Source organism: Maniola jurtina, chromosome 10 (assembly GCF_905333055.1).
Source record: "Maniola jurtina chromosome 10, ilManJurt1.1, whole genome shotgun sequence".
Classification (NCBI taxonomy): domain Eukaryota; kingdom Metazoa; phylum Arthropoda; class Insecta; order Lepidoptera; family Nymphalidae; genus Maniola; species Maniola jurtina.
The window spans coordinates 12,881,986-12,901,352 of record NC_060038.1 but is presented as its reverse complement, the minus strand read 5'-3'; the positions used below and the strand labels follow the sequence as shown (position 1 = coordinate 12,901,352).

Below are 19,367 nucleotides of genomic sequence, written 5' to 3'. Positions count from 1 at the left end.
GAGATTTTTATTTGCTCGTTAATTGTGTCGCGTGTCTTTGTGTTTTTTGTTTTGTGTATGCCGTGACAATGGCGTTGAGTCTGATGTTTTTCTCTAAACTGAATTTAGAGCATTTGCATTTTTTTTTTTTTTTAATATTGCTAAAAAAGGACTGAAAATTAGTTTCAAATCAAAAATGCAAAAGAGTGCTACTCTACAAAAAACATTATGCTCAAGACCTAAAGTCTCGAGGTTTAACCGTTTTAAGTTAAATTAAGTTTGTCTGTCCTTTTCTCATTACATTGGTAAGAAAAAGATGTGAATATTCTAAAATTTAGTTGCGATCAGAATCAGTACCAATGATGGATGGCGACATTCCCATTTTTAAAATCGAAACCGTACAATCATTATTTGATGAGTGACAAATGCTGTACCTGGTCGATGGTTATGCGTTCTGCAGTGTACGGGAAGAAAGTTCGAGGGAAAAAGGGGTCCACAAAGGAGCAGCCACCCCGTGGGTTTGCCTTCTAAACAAGATGTGTCATGCCTATGTAGATCTGAACTGTGATGGAAATATACTACAACTATTGAAGAACCACACTCATCTACCGCCGATATTCAAGATCAAATCTGGAAAGTATAATCACTTTTACACAAAAGATACGAATAACGGTTATATTATAAAAAGCATGATCCGCTCCAACTATAAGAACTTGTTTATGTAATACTTACTTACTTATTTCATTCATAATTATTTCATTTTACTGAATTACTATTTCTATGAATTGCAAAAGTACGGCGTTCAAGAGAGATAAACTCTATTTATATCAAGAGAGATAAACTCTATTTATATGATACACCGAAAAGTATATATAAAGGTGTGATAATTCATCCATGGAAACTTAGAACCTTAATAACTTATTTATTTCATTATTCACCAGGAGAAATCATAGAGTTTCAAAACGGTAAAAAAGCGTTTCTTCTCGAAGGCTTTACGTTCTACAGGAATTGTTCTATTCGCAAGGGACGCGCCTCACGATGGCTTTGCACTGTACACAGAAAGTGCAAAGCTTACGTACACCTTGACAATGAGTGCAGACTGATATTGGGACCACAAATGAGCCACACTCACCCACCGCCGAATCTCTATAAACTTAAAACTGGAGTATATATGAAGGTATAAACTGTAAGGATATCTTTTGAATGTTAACTTGTAAAGTGCAAACTGAATTTCAAGGGTTCGGTACTCTACTAGTAATAATACCTCATATGCATAATTAGAAATTTATATATAAGCTATATATACCTACTTAAACTATTTTAACAACTATCATGTATTTATTGTGCGCTCTGCCTCTAAGATGTAATTTTGCACTTACTATCTTTATAATATAGCGTGTAAGTTCCATTTAAGTGGGAATTCCTTTATGGAACATTCTTCTTAAACCAGAGCCTCAATAGCTCACCGGTTGAGAAGCGGACTGAATTCCGGCGGTTCAAACCCCACCCGATGCACTATTGTCGTACTCACTCCTGGCACAAGCTTTACGCTTAATTGGAGGGAAAAGGGAAGTATTAGTCACGATTAGCATGGCTAGTATTCATTTTTAAATATAAAAAAAAAAAAGAGATAAATATAATAATTAATCAATGCGTTCTGCGTCATATTACGAGGGCCGCCGATGTGTCACAAGTAAAACGCCGGCGAAGTTGTGATTATAACGAGAAGATGGCCATTATCGATAGGTAATTAATTCAAATGAAGGTAAAACTCAGAATCATCTTCTCATGTTTAAAAACATAATTATATAGATTAAAAATCAAAATGTTCAATAAATCCGTTGTTTAATAACTAAATTAATCTATTTGTTTTATTGCACTTTACTTTTTTTATTATACAGATACAAGTTAGCCCTTGACTGCATTCTCACCTAGTGGTAAGTGATAATGCAGTCTAAGATGGAAGTGGACTAACCTGTAAAACTACATTTAAAGGAAAATTCTAAATAATTTTAAATAAGTACATAATTATCAAAAATTGTTACGCATAACTGCAACGTGTTGCTACTAGATGGCATTAACAATCGCTTGAATAGGTTGCCTAGGTACGCGGTTTAGCTTTACAGACATTTATTGTCTTAAAAGACTTCAGTCACGTGAGAACTTTAAAATAGTGAATTATTAACAAACTTTGCCATTCTTACTAATATGATAAATGCAAAAGTGTGTCTATCTGTCCGTCTGCTATGTTTTCACAGCCCAACCGCTGAACCGATTTTAATGAAATCTGGTACAGACATGGGATACATCCCGGGAAAGGACATAGGCTACTTTTTATCCCGGAAAATCAAAGAGTTCCTACGGCATTTTAAAAAACCGAAATCCACGCGGGCGAAGCCGCAGGCATCCTCTAGTTAGCAATGTATTTTCGCCATTTGGCAGGAACGTGGCCTAGTGGTAAACGCGCTCCGAACGCGACACTCAGGCGAGATGCAGGTTCAAATCCTACCGGTTCCGCAATTTTCGATATGTATTTAAAATTATTTAAAACAATGTATGGAGCTAACTATTTGGTACTACATACCTCATTTGTCATGTTAAATAATTAACAAACACGCTGTATACCTACTCATTTATTTACTCATATATATTTATCATTATTTACCAGGGGAAATGATAGAACTTGCAAACGGGAAAACAGTATTTCTTTTCCAAGGCTATACGTTCTGCAGGCATATGACCATTCGCAAAGGCTCCGCCACTCGATGGGTTTGCACTGTAAACAACAAATGCAGTGTTTACGTGCACCTTGACATTGAGTGCAGAGTCATATTGAGACCGCAGATGTGCCACACTCACCCACCGCCGAGACTCTTCAAGCTTAAAACTGGAGCATATATGAAGATTTAATCTGTAAGCATATCTTTTGAATGTAGACTTGTGAAGTGCAAACTGAATTTCAGTAAAATAAAAAGTTTAAATTTGATGGCAATCCGGTGTTTGACAACTAGCCATATTATTATCTTTTTATCAAACGTCAAAACAGTGCGAGCTTCTATAAATTACTGGCATGTGACGTCACACTGATTTGACGTGCTGTTTTAGTTTAATCGATAATTTAAAATGGTTATTACACTTAAAACTAACAAAGGATGTGGATCTTACGTCCTTTGGAAGATTCTCTATTACATAATAATTGAGAAATTTAATAAAAGATCACTTGAATAAAAATAAATTCTATTCTATTCTAAAATAATATATTTTTGTCATAGGAAAATTCCGTATTCGACGATAGATACCTCGGAATCTTAATAACTTATTTAATTTCATTATTCATCAGGAGAAATCATTGAGTTTGCAAACGGTAAAACAGCTTTCCTTCTCGAAGGCTTTACGTTCTACATGAATAGTTATATTCGCAAGGGATGTGCCTCACGATGGGCTTGCACTCTACACAACAAGTGTAAAGTTTACGTACACCTCGACAGTGAGTTTAGAGTCATATTGGGACCTAAAATGAACCACACTCACCCACCGCCGAAACTATTTAAGCTTAAAACTGGAGTATATACGAAGCTGTAATCTGTAAGTTTATCTATTGAACGTTAACTTGTTAAGTGCGATTTAAGTTTCAAAGGATTAAAGTTCAAAGGTATAAACGGCTGATATTATGTCACAAATCATCCGTGCTGATATTGTGAAATAATAAAAAGAAGTTTGAAGAGAATTAAGCTGAGCTGTGAGCATAAAACCCGACAACGTCTCATGTTTGCTAATATGTTATTAAAAAATTTAAATAAATCATTTCATATTATGTTTCATACATCCATTCTTTAATAATAATAATAATTAAATTGATTGATTCATTTATTTCATTCCTGTTAACTTAATCTATACATCTATCAATCTTTATTTCAAGCATAGGAAATAATGTACTAAATTGTACAATATTTTTCATTATTCACCAGGAGAAATGATAGAGCTTCAAAACGGTAAAACAGTTTTTCTTCTCGAAGGCTTTACGTTTACCAGACAAAGTTATATTCGCAAGGGATACGCTTCAAGATGGGTTTGCACTCTAAACAATAAGTGCAAAGTTTACTTACACCTCGACCATGAGTGCAGAGTCATATTGGGACCACAAATGAGCCACACTCACCCACCGCCGAAACTGTTTAAGCTTAAAACTGGAACATATGCGAAGCTATAGTATGTAAGGAAATCTATGAACGTTAATTGTGGAATGCAAACTGAATTTCACGGGTTGTTATAGTACTGAACCGTACTGTGATATGATGTATACGAACGAAAATATGTGCAGTGTCTGGGCTGCCAATGTGTTGAAATTATGACAAGAAGAAAGCCGTTAGCGCTAAGTACGAGTAATTCAGTGACTTGATGTTTGGTATGATGAAGGTCAAACTCAGACTCGTCTTCTCATGTTTAAAATCATACTTACTATTATAAAATTAAAAATTAAAATGCTTAATACATCCGTTCTTTAATAACTAAACTGATATTTGTTTATACAAGTTTACTTAATTTCTACTTTTATGAAAAAATAATTTTGCTATAGTCCAGTTAATCATAGTAATGTGATAATAATTCAACAATAGATACCTACTTGGAACTTTAATAAGTTTAATAACTTATTCATATTCATTGCACCACAAAGTGCAAAGTTATTATAGGACCACAGAAGTGCCACGCTCATGCACCGTCGAAACTCTTTAAACATATAACTGGAGTAAGTATATGCTTAGGGATATGATCAAATCCCGAAGGATAGTGACATGACTATTGGATTTTGTTATTTTCTGAAGAAAGTCAGTGATTTGATCAAATCCCTAAACTGTTTTTGTGAAAATAAAATAAATAAGTCAAGACTTACACAGTGCTGCACTGGCCAGCTTCGACGCACACAGTTCCGATAGAGCATTACGTAATGAAGGCCTCGCGCATTTCTTATTATTTCCTATATAACTTACTCTCACGCCCGGGTACAAAATAGATACCTACATATAAAAGCCGAAGGAGGTGTATTATTATTATTATTGAATTTTCTACGTTTTCATTATTTCTATAATATTATGTGAAAGTGTCTAGTATGAATCTGATTTCATGACCAATATGTTTGATCTAATTTATACGTGGATTATTGCTTATACTAGATATTATGGCTTTAATTACAGGACAAAATCAAACTCTAACCGAATATGTGTGCGAAGAACGGTTTAATGAATCTATCAGGAAGTTTCTCAACAAGCGGCATCAAACATCTAAGCCGCTGTGGACTCGCGAAAGGATAGAAGAAGTTATCACAGCCGTTGAACAATTTAAATCAGCACCAGCACTTAAACTCAAACTGGCAAATAAACAGTACTATTATGGCAAAAAATACGATGTGATGGAAGTCGGTAATAAAAAATCTTTGTTTTTGAAGCAAAAGACAGACTCCAATCCAATCGTGCAAGTAGTGCCTTCGGAAGAATTTTATCACATACTTTGGGAAACTCATCAGTCAACTGGCCACGGAGGAAGAGATAAAATGTTGTTTAATTTGAAGCACAGATATTTCATACCCACTTCAGTTGTAATTGAGTTTGTGAAACAGTGCACGATATGCCAATCTAAAAAACAAAACTCCAAGAAAAGGAATCATTTGCCCAGTTATTGTGTCGAGTGACTTTAACCATATCGTGGCCAAGTTGATTTACGGTTGAGCCCAGATGGAAATTATAAATGGCTATCACACTACCAGAATCACGCGGCCAAATTCAGCTTTTTGTGGCAGTTGATTTTGAAAAGAGCAGCTGATGTAGTGATAGAAATTTTAAAAATATTTCTGGAGGTGGGTTGTCCTCACATACTGCGAATTGATAACGTCGTGAGTAAATTCTGCTATCATATAAGAATTGACAGTTATGTGACCAACATGCAAAATTGCCCAGACATCTATGTTATATGGAAGCTATGTTACATGCTTAATTAAAGCATGTAACATAGCTTCCACATCTTGATTGGATCGCTTTTCGAATCGAACGGATCGGAAATCAAACGGATTTTTGGCTTGCTACTAATGATTCATGAAACTGACCCATAGTCCAATTTCAAAAAATTCTTCTTTTCGTTGCACTATTAAACGATCAAAGCCTTATCTGGAACAGAACCAAAAACTGGACTCCCAATCTTCTCACAATTTCAAAAGCGTTGCTTGAAAAATTGGTTAATGAATAGGATTTGGATCTGCTTCTTAGTCAGAAAGACCACTACAGCTCTCAACGTTAGAGAACTTACCAGAACTTTAAAGACGTAAAATTATCTGAATCAATTAATTACAATTATTTTATTAGGTACTTACTCTTTATTTTTAAGGTCTGGTCAGTACTAAATAAATAATTTTCCAATGTTTTAGTATTTCATATCATGTATCATTTCTTATATCGTCCTACCTCTTTTTAATTTAATTTTAATACAGCTGGGCACGCTTTTGAGAATCAGTGAAAATTCGAAAAGGGTAAAATAGCTCTCGATGGCTTTAAGTTCTATAGGAAGTTCTATTCGCAAGGGATGCGCCTCACGATGGGTTTGCATTCTACGCAACAAGACGTCGATCTTGATAATGAGTGCAGAGTCATATTGGGACCACAAATGAGCCACACTCACCCACCGTCGAAATTCTTTAAGCTTAAAACTGGAGCATATACGAAGAAGTAATCTGTAAGGATATACATTGAACATTAACTTGTAAAGTGCAAACTGAATTTCAAGGAGAAAGAGAGAAAATCTGTAATTAGCTTTTAAGAAATTTAATGTAATATTTCGCTGTAGATTTTCCTGTAATAAATAAAATTAATATAAATCAGTTTTTTAATAACTAAATTGTTTTATTCCAGTTAAGAGCGATTACGCACTCATCCGATCCGAGTCTGTGAAAATACGATACGAATGACGTAGATATTATGTCATGTTTGACATAATATCTACGTCATATTTGCCGTAGATATTATGTCAAACATGACCACTGAATAGATTGGTACATATTCAAATATTTAAGCAATTAAATATCACTTGCTTTAACGGTGAAGGAAAACATCGTGAGGAAACCTGCATGCCTGAAAGTTCTCCATGTTCTCAAAGGTGTGTGAAGTCTGCCAATCCGCATTGGGCCAGCGTGGCAGACTATGGCCTAAACCCTTCTCATTCTGAGAGGAGACCCGTACTCAGTAGTAGGGCGGAAATGGGTTGATCATGATTCAAATCGGACATAATAATGTCCGATTTGAATCCGACGCACATCCGAGATATTCTCACGGATAACGGAGAGAACTTGGATGACGGAAGCCGGAGCTAGTACGTAAGCTACCATACAAATAGTTCTATCTTCGGAACGTATTTTCACGGAGGCAGTGCGTAATCGCTCTAACTTAATCTCTGTTTCTATGAATCGCCAAAAAGTTTATGCCAGTTAGATGATAATGATTCGACAATAGATAACTTACTTAGTTTCATTATTCATCAGGAAAAATCATACAGTTTCAAGACGGTAAAACAGCTTTTCTCCTCGAAGGCTATACGTTTACCAGGCAAATTTCTGTTCGCAAGGGATTTGCCACACGATGGGCTTGTACTGTACACAGAAAGTGCAGTGTTTACGTACACCTCGACAGTGAGTGCAGAGTCATAAAGGGACCACAAATGTGCCATACTCATCCACCGCCGAAACTCTTTAGGCTTAAAACTGGAGAATATATAAAGCTTGGTTATAATAAATAGTACGTCATAATTAGGGAGTATCCTCATACAACCGTGCAGTGTCAGGAATCTGTCATCTGTAAGGCAGTGTTTATTAATTAAGAGGGCTCTCTCCGTCACTCGTTTCATACAATCGTAGTTCCAATTTCATTTGAATATTAAGCAACCAAAGTCCATGAAATTTTGCAGACATATTCTAGAAACTAATATCTATATGTCTGTGGTTTTCCAGATTTCTGTTAAGATATTCGATTTAAAAGTTACGCGGTCTTAAAAAATTTCATACAAATCTTTGAGCCCCTGTAATTTTAAAACTACATATTTTTAGAAAAATCTAAAACACCACAGACACAGATATTAGTTTCTAGAATATGTCTGCCAAATTTCATGGACTTTGGTTGCTTAATATTCAAATGAAATTGGAACTACGATTGCATGAAACGAGTGACGGAGAGAGCCCTGTTAACATTGTGCACTGCGTTTATTGTGTTTATTCTTTTATGGTGCGGAAGCTGTGTTGTGTAAGTGAGCTACGACCTTAATTCTGTTGTAGACAATCTCTCAGTGGACTAAATGGATAGGTTTATATCTAGCTACCTTTTCCACGGGAAGCATTATAAAAGAGAAGGCAGTACATTTAGACCACAAGTCTAATGTCAATTTTAACATTGTCATCTGTCATTTCATGTATTGCCACTTTTCGTTTTTATGAAATCTATATGAAAGGAATAAAATATGTTTGCTTTACTTTTAATTTTTGTTTCCTTATCGTTTAGGACCCCTATTTTACCCCTTTGGGGTTGAATTTTCAAAAATTATTTCTTAGTCTACGTCAGAATATGTCTGCGTGCCTAATTTCAGCCTGACCCGGCGGGTAGTTCGAGCTGTGCGTTGATAGATCAGTCAGTCAGTCAGTCAGCTTTTCCTTTAATATATTTAGATTGTACAAAAGACACAACAATAACACATAATAGAAGTACAATTAGCGGCCTTATCGCTTTGAAGCAATCTCTATTAAGCAACCAGGTTGAGTAGGATTTAATGACTAGTGAGAAAGTATTAGGCATTACTATACAAAATCTATTTTTCTAGGTGTGCTGATAAAATTCGGCAAAAAGTATGTATATCTCCTAGACCAGCATACGTTCTACAAACACACGCCGATCCGGAAGGGGAACGGATACCGTTGGGTTTGCACGCGCAATCGAAGATGTCCAGTTTACATACACCTAGATAATGAGAATAATTTGATATTTAAGCCATCCATAGAACATACCCATCCACCGTCGCAACTACTTCAGTTAAACGACGGTTCTTTTATAAAAATATGAAGCGATGCTATCAGTTATCGACTCGAAATTCACCACTGATGGCCTCTTATCTACTAAAGAAGTCACTTTGGTGCATTGTGAGGTCTACATCTCCTGCCCGGCTAGCATGGGCTGTAGATAAAAATTATATCCCCCGATTATATCCACCGATGTCATAGAAATCAGTGGATATAATCGGGGATATAATTTTTATCTACTGCCCATGCTAGCCGGGCTGGGGGTGCTCCGGTGTCGAAGTGAAACGTGAGTTATGTAGTGTTGTGTATGATGGCGTGTAATGCTCGCTTTTCTGCTTTTCTAGTAGTGGGAAGGCGGATGGTGCGTATCGCATGCTGCACGTAATAAATATAGATTTGCTTGTTTTGAGGAATTTTAACGAATTAAGCTGGTTGTTCCTTTTACTAAAGCAGTAACCGAGGACTCAATATTTATATGTCTTGTTAGTTAATTTATTTACTCTTAGTGTTAATACTGATCATTTTTCTTGATGAAAATAACGCAGTATTTACTGATTTATAAAAATTAAAATAAAATGAAACACATATTTTTGTAGCAACCAAAAGGTTTAACCATTGTTTTATTCACGAGCACAATAATTCACGAACATTGTGGTACCGTATCTTAAAGGGATCTTTCACAGTTGGGGGATGCGTAACTATCATTTCATCCGATAACGGAAACAACTGGTCTTATCCCATAAGCTACCTGAACATACTCGTAAATATCATTGTATATCCAACAGGCGGGCTAATACAGTTCGGGAACGGAAGGCAAAGATATTACGTGGAAGGTTATACGTTTTACAAGCAAAAGACAATTCACAGAGGAACTGCATCTAGATGGGCGTGTACCAAACGTAACTGTCCCGCATATATACATTTAGATGCATATTTTAATCTACTATTACCTCCTACGTGTGAGCATCTTCATCCTCCCATAAATGTCCTCAAGACCAATAGTGGAGAGTTTGTTAAAATTTAAAGTAACAATTTAAGTTACTATCTTCCGGGATTTATTTATTAGTAATCTTTGTAATACGCTCACGCGCATGACTTTTTTGTTGTTATGTGTGTACCAGCATTCTGCGTTGAAACGATCAGTCAATAGACGCGAGAAGGGTGCGCGGTCTTACAAGTGTAATAGCTATCTAATACTGAAATCTATTTAGCGTACTTTGTCTTTGCTCAGATTTAAATGAGATAGATGTATGCCAGCGATGTAACGCTGTCTCGTTTTAACATTGTCTTAAGTCTGAGCAAAGTCAAAGTGGGCGCTATAGATCTTAAATGAAGTACATACTTGTATAGATACGAAGAAACACAATCAAAAGACAGGCGCGTTTGTGAATCACAATGTCTGTACATATCTGCAGTTGTTTCTATTATTCTGTTATTGTTTTATTATTATATTTATTTATATTTGTTGTATGATGATTGACGTTTGATGAATACATAGGTACTTATTTAAATAGAGTGAGATAAATTAAAGAACTTAAACATATTACAATATTTGACTTTTTTTAATGTCTTAAGGTTCTGCACGCAGTTAGAGTACAATCATACAAAATCAGAATAAGAAAAGAAAATCAGAACTGTGCAATACCATACAGTTACTAATAAGAAAAATTTACGGAACAAAAGTCTATATGTATATTACATTTCAGTGAATATATTCATGACGTCACGAGGTAAGGAACGGTTGGTGTACGACAACTTTACTTACTACAAGCAGAGCAGGACTCGCAGCGGGTTCAGATGGGGATGCACCAAGAACAGATGGCATCGGTGCAAAGCGTACCTGCATTTGGCAGATGATCTCACTATTGTTAGGAGTAATATGGAGCACACCCATCCAGCTTTCGCTATACCACCAGGGAAGTAACTGAATTGTACTTAAGGGTCTAGACAGATGAGCTGCATTTGGACTGCAAAGACAGTTAAAACCATTCGAAATAATATTCAATTGGGATGTTGTCAAAAATAAACTTAGTTAAATGAAGGTCCGTTCAAAATACGTAAAATCCACATTCTTCTGTTTATCTTTTAATAACAATTTTAAATCATTATCGACAAGCTGATGCCCGCGATTTCCTTCGCGTGAATTGAAAGTTTTTAAAAATTCTGTAGGATCTCCATGATTTTTCGGGATAGAAAGTTGCATATGTTACTCTCATGCCTGTCACTCCGTTACTGTCAATCCGTTGCCCTGTTGCGACGTTATTTAAGGACAAACCAATAAACAAACATACTTTTGCATTATATTATGGAAAGTCAAATCAATTGTTTATAACGTCACATTTCACTATTTCATGCAAGCTTCCATAAGTTTTAACGTTCAGTAAAGAGTTGCTGATTTTATTAGTTAGCAACGTCCTTGTTGTCCGCCTGCTGATCACGCTCAAGTTGTACCCGTAAGAGTAATAGAACCACACCCAACTGCACGCGGACTGCGCAGTCAATTGGCCTGCATTTCAAATGGAAACCGTCTGTCTTGACCCTTATATTTTAAAAGAAATAGATCTTTTATCAGTTTTGGTGCTATTAGTAACGGCGTTTAGTATTAGGTAATTGAATGTTCGATTGCTGGAGTGTGTGACTATCATAGTATAATAGACTATATAGTTATTTGACTACTTAATAAATACGTAAATAGATAAAGTAGAGCTTTATAGTATTGTAAAACATGTAGTGATAAATATTTAATAATTTAAAATAATTTAAAAAAAATAATAATTTTTATTGTTTTAAAATTAAAATTTTATTTGTTTAACGTTAAGGCCAGTTCTTGCGATTCAGTCACGCGCCTAAACCTTGCTTGTGGTTACGCGTTTACAGTCAAAGGCCGTAAGTCGATTACCACCTTAGTGATCATATTATGCGTGACACGGTTATGCCCATGCGTTAGGTGTGTGTGGGGCACGTTTATAGAAAAAGGTCATAAGTGCGACAGGTTTTTGATGCGATAGTTTCGCGGAATTGCTACTCGAATTCTGAGGCCGACCGTACATGCACACTGCGTCAGTGTGTGTGTAGTGCGGTCGGTTGCGAGCGGGCGCACTTAGGCCGAGATAAAGCGTACTTTGACTTTGCTCAGATAGAATTAACGTGAGAACGACTTAGGTGACAGACATAACTTTGTCTCTTTTTAACTGTGTTTTAAGTCTAAGCAAAGTTAGAGTACGTTCTAAAGATCTCAGCCGTAGGCCCAATACAGCGACCGTGACAATCTGTAATTTATTTATATAGAAGTCGCAGTGTGTATGCGAATAGGGATGATGACTACTAGTCAAATCAGCGACTTTTTATCAAATGTTAAAACGCTTGCTTAGTGAAGGAGCTTGTATGAAATTCACAGATGTGAAGTCATAACAGTTGATGTAATCCGATTTTTTTTTACTTGAATCTATAATTTCAAATGGTTAGCAAACTTTAAACTAGCATCGAATGTGAATTTTACGAATTTCGGAAGACACTAATTAATATTCCTAGGAAAGATTTTTTTTGACAAAGGCATCATCCCCACTGTGAACGTAATAGCCGCGACTCCGTGCGCATACACACTACATAAATTTTATTACGTATTGTCACGGTCATATTGTGGACTGCGTCGCTGGACTAGTCCACTGTGCGTAATGGGTCTTACACGCATACAGATAATATGACGACCACAACCGTGGCATGCATGCGCGTGAGTGTTACAAATATCAAGTACCTGTATAAGATTTTAGATTTATAACAATTAAGTGACCATATATTTTAAATAATCCTTAGATCTCGAATGATCTCTTCTTAAAGTTTCTAGTCTTGTCTAGTCATAAAGTTTTGTTGATTTGAAGATACAAATTACCTACTGTGATTTATTTGATATTTTAGTTTAAGTTATTATCTGCAAATTATAAAGTATTTAATTTACGTTTACATAGTTGTAAGTATATTATGCATAGTGTCCTGTGCTTAAATAGAAAAATATTTTTGGCAACGTCGAAAGCGATTATTCTGCAAAAATAATTAGGACAGTGGCCATTTTATATCATGAAATAATAATTTGAATTTATGATAATGAAGTCGTACAACTCCTAAAGCTTTCTTACTATGTAATCTTCTCTCTTCAGCTTTATTATTTTATTGTAAATACTAACGTTTATTATGTTATAAAAAAGTAATAAAGAAGATATATTTTAATTTATTTGGAGGAAACAGGAGTCAATACTGGTCATTGTAAATGGTTCTCAATTTATTTTATTTTTTGCAAATAAAAAATGTCCATCTATTTTAACAAATCGTTTTTTTTCAACCCATCCTTTTGATAGTAAAATTTTCATTTATTGAGAACTTCTATCGTTATTATATTTATTGCTTAGTATTCAAACATTCGACATCGAAATTATTAGCTATATTTATGTGGGTCAACAGTATTCACATAATCCACACCATATTCAGTATTCGCACTCCATCTTAGGTTGCACCATCAGTTGCTAGCAGGTCTGATTGCAGCCAAGCGCCAGTCTATAGATTAAAAAAAAAAATTATAACGACGTGTTCTACCAAGTACTTACAAAGTCAACCAGTACATTCATTAACCAATCACCATTTAACTCTACCAGGCTACTTTAATTATAATGCATGAATTTTAAGTCCTCACTCGCTATTTTGTGCTGGTCTGGCACTCGAAAAAGCCACCAAACAAAAAAAGAAGTAAGACTAAAGCAAAAATTGCGAGTGAGTTTTCAAAATGTACGCACTATACTTTATGTTTGGTAAAATAAAGTTCGAAAAAATAAAACCGACTTCAAAAACCAAAAACACTAAAAAGTAGAAAATAATTTTTGTTTAGCTACACATGTAATGTACCTAGGTATGAAGTCGAGCGAGCATATTAAAACAAAATTAGAAATCCAAGAGTGAAGCTCGCCCGACTTCATACCTAGGTACATTACATGTGTAGCTAAACAAAAATTATTTTCTACTTTTTAGTGTTTTTGGTTTTTGAAGTCGGTTTTATTTTTCTTTTGAAAATTTTTTATTTCACAATTTTTAGTGGCCCCACTGTACTATAATATGCTATGCCCAGTTAAAACCCTACTGTTTACTAAGCTATTACAGTGATCGCGAGCAATTTGCTCTTATCCATTGAGGAGTTCTGTTCTCCATCTCCGAAGATATTCATCAGATCTTCACCAAATTTATATGGGACCACCTGCACAGTATACCCTTTCAAACAAAAAAAAAAATTTTCCAAATCGGTCCAGGGGTCTTTGAGTAATCGGGGAACATACATAAAAAAAAAAAAAAAGATCCCGACGAATTGAGAACCTCCTCCTTTTTTGGAAGTCGGTTAAAAATAGATTGATTGACAGCTTTGTTATGATTCTATATATATTATGATGATCTTCTTTTTAGCAACTTATATCACGTTGACCAGAGGTTCTAAGCTCCTCATGTACCAGGATTACACGTATTTCAAGAGTGGTAAGGTTCGGAATGGCGGTTTCAGATATACCTGCTCTTGTTCCTATAAGCAGAAATGTAAAGCGTACCTTCACGTGAACAAGGACGATGTGATAGTCTTCAGTAGCTTAGATCATAACCATCTACCACAGAGGTTTATGAGAACGCAGAGTGGATTGTATATCAAAACCTAGACGAAAATAGATGTTATACACTGTTGTAAATTGTAGGCTGTTTCATTGATTGACTGGTATTTAACTATTATTTTTTTGCACATTCTTTATTTTCAATATTTTTTTGCGTTAATTAGGATTCCGTACCTCAACAGGAAAAACGGAACCTTTATAGGATCACTTTGTTGTCTGTCTGTCTGCCGGTCCGTCCGTCTGTCCGTCGTGTCTGTCAAGAAAACCTTTAGGGTACTTCCCGTTTACCTAGAATTATGAAATTTGGCAGGTAGAAAACCATGGATTTGTGATTACATCATTAAAAAAAAAATGTGTTTTAATTTTCAAAGTAAAATAACTATACCAAGTGGGGTATCATATGAAAGGGCTTTACCTGTTTATTCTAAAGCAGATTTTCATTTATTTTTATACATAATAGTTTTTGATTTATCGTGCAAAATGTCGGAAAAATTACCCGAGTACGGAACCTTCGGTGCGCGAGACTGACTCACATTGCGCCGGTTTTTTATACTAATGCTGTTAGATTTGGTATAAAGGGGAATTTAGTGATTTGCTAAAGCAGCGTTGGGCCATCTATACTTAAAATTAATTGATAAACGTCAATTTCGGGAATTAATTAATTCATTAACAAAAAAAAAAAATACTTCGGGGTCAAGTAATTCCCCTCCTTTTTTTTTTTTTTTTTTGTTGACGCTGGGGAATGCATTTACGCATCCCCCCCGGAGGGAGGGTATGTGGGACTCGCCGGCCGAGAGGCGACCGGAAATATTTAATAATAATAAGGCGAGTAATTCCCCTCCTCAAAGATCTAGAGTAAGTGCAAGAAAAATTTTGTTCTAGCTTTCATCACTCCGTCGAAGCTGCATTTTTGCGAAGAATACACATATTTCAGGAGCGGTGCCATTTATAGAGGTGGTTGGAGGTTTTGGAAGTACAGTTGTTCTTGTTTAGACACTAAGAATTGCGAAGCGCACGTCTATCTGCATAGAGATGATATTATTATTACTGATACACAACATAACCACCTTCCGATGGAGTATGTAAAGACGAAAAAAGGTCTCTTTTTACAAGTTTGATAGTTGTAGTGTTGAAGTTACCACCACTATGAGTTTGGCAATCTTTCACTCGTTAGCGTCTGCGTATAATGTTGATTTAATTCTATTTTTAACCCCCGACCCAAAAAGAGGGGTGTTATAAGTTTGACGTGTGTATCTGTGTGTCTGTGTATCTGTGTATCTGTGTATCTGTGTATCTGTCTGTGGCATCGTAGCGCCTAAACGAATGAACCGATTTTAATTTAGTTTTTTTTGTTTGAAAGGTGGCTTGATCGAGAGTGTTCTTAGCTATAATCCAAAAAAATTGGTTCAGCCGTTTAAGAGTTATCAGCTCTTTTCTAGTTTTCTTGTAGAAAAGAAGGTTAGATAACCGTTAGGTTCATAATATTATGTCAATAGACAAATGTCAAGCTGTCAAGATGGACGTTGCCTAAATACATAATTATTTATTTGAAAATGATGTTTTGGAAAACTCAAATACTTTGGATCGTCGGGGGTGTTATAAATTTTTAATTTACACTTGTTACAGATTTCCATTATGAAAACTGTCAAAATGTCATAACATTAATTTATTAATTTTTTAATGGTTGTGATTAGTTATTACGTCAATAAGTTGCTTTTTTATTTGGTACAATATTCCTTTCTGATTTTTGATTTGTTTTTATTTTAATTTTCATTAATTTTACTATGCGTGCGTTTTATTATCTGCGGTTTGTGATGAGGTTAGTGATATTATTAAGTTTTATTCTAATTCTAAGTACAAACATTGTGATTAGGTTTTTTTTTACTACTTTTGAGACTTGAGCATATGCCAAGCATTTATGATTTCCATTAATTTCTTTGTTCCTAATATCATGATATTATGCTTTTTTACTTTAATTATATTATTCATTGCCTAATTGAGTGCCATAAAAGATACTATTATTTCTATTGCCTCGAAGGCTGAAATAAATAGAATAATTTACGTGATCTCAACATCTCTTTAATGATCCCTATTTCGAAAAGTTTGTCGTCTTTTATTTGTTCAGTAATTATAATTAGTAGCCAATTTACTTAATAAGTAGGTAAGTAAATTTATTAGTATGGACTTTTAATTCATAAAAATTGTTCATAAAATTTTGTGCCAAAACTTAAACATTGTGATTTTGTATGTTCATACGGTATTTGATAGCGAATATATAAAGTTTATAAGGTATAAAGCGTTCTTTTAATTGTTAACAAACCTTACAAACATAAGAATTGATTTTTCATAAGCGTCTATAAAGTTGACCTAAATGAAAATTTGTTTGTTCAACGTAGTTATTACAAACGACGTCTCTTCTCAGAATGTGAAAGGTTTGACCATAGTGCACAGTCAATCGCAATTGCGAGAGTTTCATACCTTTGAGAACATTATGGAGAACTCTCAGGCATGAAGCTTTCCTTACGATATTTTTTCTTCACCGTCAAAGCAAGTGATATATTTTAATTGCTTTAAATTAGAGGTGCATGGTCGAATCCCTGACCCCGGAATAAAAGCCAACGTCTTAACCACTAGGCTATCATCGCTCTAAATTAGGTATAGGAGCATTATTTCAACAAAATACCGATTTTGCAGTAACTGCGAAATTCATCAAATTGGAATCTGGGACAAAGCTGCTACTGTATAAAAAGTACACGTTCTCGAGAAGCGGAAAAACTCGTGGTGGAGGATCAAGATTTACCTGCTCCTGTTCCCATAGCAAGAATTGTAAGGCGCACGTCCACACAGATAAGGATAACCATATCACTTTAGCTGCAGCTGAGCATAATCACGAACCCCTTAAATATATGAACACACCAGAAGGTTATGTGCGAATTAATCCCAAATACCCATATCATTTCGATGCAATACCTGAAGTTTTTGAAGATTAAAAGGTTTAAATACGTAGAATATTTTATCTCGGTGTCAACTTTCAAATAATGTGACTATTACTTTATGGATATAATATGTAAGTAAGTTTTCTTTTTTTTTTTTCTTTAAATCTGGCTTTACTCTGATTAGCCAATGTCAAGTTTGTGATATTTTCAAGTTATTGAATTTATACAAGTATGGACTCCGTCTGCGCCGGCACCCGCCGACATACGCGCGGCGCCCCTTTAGAGCGCTTCCCAGTCAGTTCCACCACCAAAAAACACCAACTAACACAAAAACCAGCCACTCTTAACAAAAAAAAACACTCCAAACAAGCACAGCACGCGCGCCAGCAAACGCCATCACAGACGAAGTCCCTAAGTTTTCTTTAGTATTACTTAGATTTTAGAATTCAAGTTAAAAAAAAAAAACTAGAATATCTTTGTACTCGTTGGTTGATTAGAAAAAAATTTGAGTAGCGATCGAAAGTGAAAAAAAAAAACATTGAAAAAGTTTTGAATTGCAGTAGGTATATTATTAAAATGTAGAATTACAGATTTTTTAATAGTGTAGTGAGAATTTTCAGTATAGTGATTTATTATTACTTAACTATGTAGCTATCCAGCGGGATTTATTAGTATTATTATAAACGAAGAAGCTAAGGATTTAATTTTGATTAAATATATTTTTGATTGTATTTGATTTTTTATTGATTTTGTTATGCATACCTTGAGATTTGTAGTTATACTTTAATGTAGTTTACAATAATACGTATATGATTATGTGTTATTATGTAAGTAAGAGATAGTTAATTAACGAAAAACGTGATTAGAAACATGAGGTTTTCTTCTTTAAAAATATGCTTAAGACATTTTTAACTTATTGTAAAATGTAAGCTGGATGTTCTATATTATTATTGCTCTAGCATTAAGTATTTTAGCACTTATACTGTCTCACATATATTTGACTTTTATTTCATTAATACGTGTTAATACTCGTAACACAAATATAATAGCGCAGCTTTTGGATTTAAGTGATCTGCTTTTTAACCGACTTCCAAAAAAGGAGGAGGTTCTCAATTCGTCGGAATCTTTTTTTTTTATTTTTTTTTTTATTTTTTATGTATGTTCCCCGATTACTCAAAGACCCCTGGACCGATTTGGAAATTTTTTTTTTTGTTTGAAAGGGTATACTGTGCAGGTGGTCCCATATAAATTTGGTGAAGATCTGATGAATATCTTCGGAGATGGAGAACAGAACTCCTCAATAGATAGGAGCAAATTGCTCGCGATCAGTGCAATAGCTTAGTAAACAGTAGGGTTTTAACTGGGCATAGCATATTATAGTACAGTGGGGCCACTAAAAATTGTGAAATAAAAAAATTTCAAAAGAAAAATAAAACCGACTTCAAAAACCACAAACACTAAAAAGTAAAAAATAACTTTTATTTAGCTACACATGTAATGTACCTAGGTATGAAGTCGGGCGAGCTTCATTCTTGGATTTCTAATTTTGTTTTAATATGCTCGCTCGACTTCATACCTAGGTACATTACATGTGTAGCTAAATAAAAGTTATTTTTTACTTTTTAGTGTTTGTGGTTTTTGAAGTCGGTTTTATTTTTCTTTTGAAAATTTTTTTGTATGTTTTACTCGTTTAACGTTTACAAAATGTTTAATTTTATTATATTTGTTTTAAAATATTCATGTATTTTGTATTTTAAACGTATAGGATTAAGT

At 34.7% G+C, this 19,367-nt stretch overlaps 1 long non-coding RNA gene and 1 pseudogene across 3 annotated transcripts; both read left to right on the top strand.

Annotated features, from left to right (window-relative positions):
* The first annotated feature begins 868 nt into the window (after positions 1-868).
* Positions 869-5,253, top strand: LOC123869256. 3 transcript variants are annotated; one of them, XR_006796847.1, is made up of 5 exons: positions 869-1,156; positions 2,648-2,892; positions 3,320-3,564; positions 3,948-4,192; positions 5,172-5,253. It is a non-coding gene; the product is annotated as an uncharacterized LOC123869256 (long non-coding RNA). The 3 variants fall into 3 exon arrangements; XR_006796845.1 differs by having other exon boundaries at positions 869-1,165; XR_006796846.1 differs by lacking the exon at positions 3,320-3,564 and having other exon boundaries at positions 871-1,165.
* Positions 5,254-6,561: 1,308 nt separating this feature from the next.
* On the top strand, positions 6,562-14,739 carry LOC123869107 (annotated as a pseudogene).
* Positions 14,740-19,367: the final 4,628 nt, after the last annotated feature.